At 40.0% G+C, this 3,859-nt stretch overlaps 1 pseudogene; it reads left to right on the top strand.

Annotated features, from left to right (window-relative positions):
- Positions 1–1,088: 1,088 nt before the first annotated feature.
- On the top strand, positions 1,089–3,020 carry LOC142850641 (actin-related protein 2/3 complex subunit 1A pseudogene; annotated as a pseudogene).
- The last annotated feature ends 839 nt before the right edge of the window (positions 3,021–3,859 follow it).

The following is a 3,859-nucleotide window of genomic DNA, read 5'->3' on the forward strand; positions in this document are numbered from 1 at the left end:
TGGTAACAGGAGAAGAAAGGCCCTGCAGTAGGTAATTAAGTCTGCAGAAGCAGTACTGCTTACTTTTCATTGCAGCAGATAATCAGAGCGCTGTTGCTCAAGTGTAAAATGCAGAAATTAATGATCCTATATAATACAGATTAAGGCTTTCATTTTAAAAACTATCAGTGCAGAAGAACAAAGGTACGAAAAGCAGCATGATATTTGGATTTTCAATATCTAGTAAGGGTTGCAAATTTTGAAAGCGGTTTCTGAGCAAGAGACTAATCAAAATTCTCCTTATGTTCCATAGTGATTGATTAGTTCAGATCTCAAATATATTATTGCCCCATTGCATCTTTGAAAAAGCACAATTAGACACATTTGTCCGTGTCTTTTCACTTGTAAACATGTCCTTTTGTTCATTCAGATCAAATGGAGATAGTAAAGTATTGAGTACATTGAGTATCACACAGTAGGTGCCCATAAATAATTCCATGTTTGAAGTAAATGTCTTTTTCCTGTGAAGGGACTATAAAGCAATACGCAAGAATCAAGAGAATAGGATGCATGCTTACTTTTAAAAACATGGTCTTGTAAGGATTTCTATCTGCGGTGTTATTTTACCCATATTATAACGTCCTAAATTACAAAGCCACCCATTTTAAGCTATCTATTCATAATTTACCCCTCAGGAAAAAAAGTAGGTTTCCAATAAAACCAAAATTTGTGTTAAAGCTAAGCTTGAGGCCCCCAAATGTATCTGTTTCAGTATGTGACTCCTTGATGTCCTAAGTATATGACTATTCTGGGAGTCTCCCTCAACAGCATTGATTCCAGCTGTGATTGTATTGATGCATTTTTGTGTCTTCTTGTTTAGACAGTTTTATGATAATATTTCACATTGGTTTATTGTTAGCCTTGTTAATAATATTATTCTTATAAAATTATTGCTTGTATGTCCTCAGTAATAAATCAGTCAATCTAGTCAACATCTCATTAAGTGTATTATTCAGTTTCTTGTCACCATCTCAAAGGTACCTGAAAAAAATCAATAATGTAAATGTACTCATGGTCACAGACATTTCAGATCATCATCTCTTGTCTTGATGCGACAGACCATTACAGTAAAAAGCAACTGATTGGGAGAAAGAGGCAGGGAAGGACCATGCAAGGAGCCATACATGCAATAAAGGTCCAATGACATGCTCAAAAGGACTCATTTCCTTCAACTAGCTCCCACCCCCAACACTCCACCAAATTATATACTCATATTAGGTTTTAATCAGTAGTGAAAAGTGTTCATGACCAAAATCAACTCCTCAAAATTCCAAGCCATAGCATTTTTGAAGATGATGTCATTATATTCTTCATAGCACACATGTGGTAACTTTATTAGTTTAAAGTGGACTTCCATTACACATGGAGAAACTATAGTACTAATCTACATGTAAGGGAATTGCATTATTATATTAACATGAAGAAGCTTAGGCTAGAGTAAAGTTAGCAACACCAATATGAAGTTTGGGGTCAATACAAAGCAATAAAAATTATCACGTGATTCTTTCTTTAATTGGCCTTCAATGAATCTGAATCTCGAATAAAAAAATTAGTTGGGGGGCTGGAGAGATGGCTCAGTGATTAAGAGCACTGACTGCTCTTCCAGAGGACCCGGGTTCAATTCCCAGCACCCACATGGCAGCTCACAACTGTCTGAAGATCAGTTCCAGGGGATCTGACACTTCACACCCATGCACATAAAATAAAGTTAAATAAACCATAAAAATATTTAAAAAAATTATTTGGGAATCTGTCAGCTGCTCCCTCTGGACCTCTGTTCTCCATCAGTGCCTGTTGGGAGCCTGTTACCAGAGTACTTAAATCATGCACTCCGTACCCTCCAGAATCCCAAGGTCCCAGGTTTCTGACCTTTGAAAACACTTAGGAATCAAGTCTCTGCTTTAGTTTCTGCTAGAGCCTATAATCTGCCATGCCTGGAACAGGGATAGTACCCAGATTGCCCTGAGCTCTCAAATCATGACATGTACATCTACAAGAAGAATGGAATCCAGTAAGGACATGAACACACCACAGTTATTGACTGGATTCCTAAGAACAACTGCATTGTCACTTACAGGACAGACTGCAGCTCTTGTCTGGAGTCAGAAAGATGGCCTCTATAGTCCAACCCTGGTGATACTGAGGACTAACTATCTAGCCACTTTTGTGAAGATGACCCCACTAGAGAACAAGTTTTCTGTGTGGAGCAGAGCTCGGCTTATTTCTGTTTATTATTTTGAGTCTGAAAATGGCTGGTGGGTGAGTAAGCACATTAAGAAATGGATTTGCTCTACAACCCCCAGCTTTGACTGGCATCCCAACAACGTATGACTGTCTGCAGCCTCATGTGATTTCAAATGTGTTTGTCTGCCTACATCAAAGAGGTGAGTGAGACGCTAGCCACCTCACTTTTTGCCTTTTGGTCAGCTGATGTCTAAATTTGGTGGTAGTGATGCCTGCAGATGGTTAGCTTCTCTGCCAGTGGGAGCCGCCTTACCTGGGTCAGCCATGACTGCACTCTATCCATTGCTGATGCCTCAAGAAACATGCAGGTTCCAACTCTGAGAAAAAAGGTCCTGCCACTATTGAGTGTGTCATTCATCTCAAGGAACAGGGTTGTGGCTTCTGGCCACGACTGCTGCCCACTACTTCTTAACTATGGTGACCATGGCTGTTTGACCTTTGTGTCCAAGCTGGATATTCCAAAACAGAACATCAATGCTACATGTCCAAAATAGACTGCTTCCAAAATATTGGCAAAAAGGGCCCCGACCAAGGACTGCAACACAGTCGTGGAGATACTGTACCAGAACAGCATCGCTCAAGTGTCTATTTATGAGGTGGACAAGAAATATTGTCACTAATTTTGCACTCCTGGCATTGATGGAGCTATGACAATTTGGGATTTCAAGACCTTGGGATCTTCCATCCAGGGCCTCCAGATAACGTGGAGGCAAGTGAGCCTCTGTTATGCAGCATGAGGAAGGGGGCTGAGCATGCTCTGCTGTCTACATTTGCTGAGGATTAGAGGCCCATGGAAACGCTCCCACACTTATCAACAACTAATATGTGTTCTTTAGATGTTGTGGGGGAAGTGTGGGTTTTAAGAACAACAGTGGTTTGGTTTTTGTTATACCTGATTTCATTTTGTTTTGATTTTGCCATCTCATGGCATTTTCAACCAAAGCCTCACTTTAAGTAGTTTATTATGGAAGATGGCCACCCTAAATTAAGGTGTAAGGAAAGTGTTACATTGTCTGCTAAACAATTAAAGAAAAATCTCAAGCATGGAAAAACATTAGTCACAATACCCCCTTTATATCACTTTTAATGTAAAATTAGATTTTGATCTCCAAAGTATGATCCAGAAAGAAAAGCTTTGCTCCCCTTTGGCAATTGGGAAAGCATTTGGCGTGTTGATCTGGCACAGTTCTTAGCCTGTAGTAGTAAAATTGCTAACACAGGAAGAGCAGCATTTGCTGCATGCTGGTAACCATTCTAATCTATTTGTAAAATATGCTATGCGGCATTGTTTTCTAAACAGAGGGAAATGGAGCTTTGGCATGCGTCCTCCATCGGAGTCTGATAATCAGAAGCACTTGTTTTAAAGTGAGCCCAAGAGCTACAATAATGATCTCAATGGCCAAGCACCTGTGCTTCGCAGTTCAATATTCACTTTGGCCTAGACTCACTCAAGGGTTTAGCATTTATTCATTGTAACAGATACATGAGATTTAAATAACATCCTGCCTTCCAAGTCGCATTCAGCAACTACAATGCGACCATCACTAACAGCAGCACTACCCAGCCCTGGACACAG

Source organism: Microtus pennsylvanicus, chromosome 5 (assembly GCF_037038515.1).
Source record: "Microtus pennsylvanicus isolate mMicPen1 chromosome 5, mMicPen1.hap1, whole genome shotgun sequence".
Lineage (NCBI taxonomy): Eukaryota > Metazoa > Chordata > Mammalia > Rodentia > Cricetidae > Microtus > Microtus pennsylvanicus.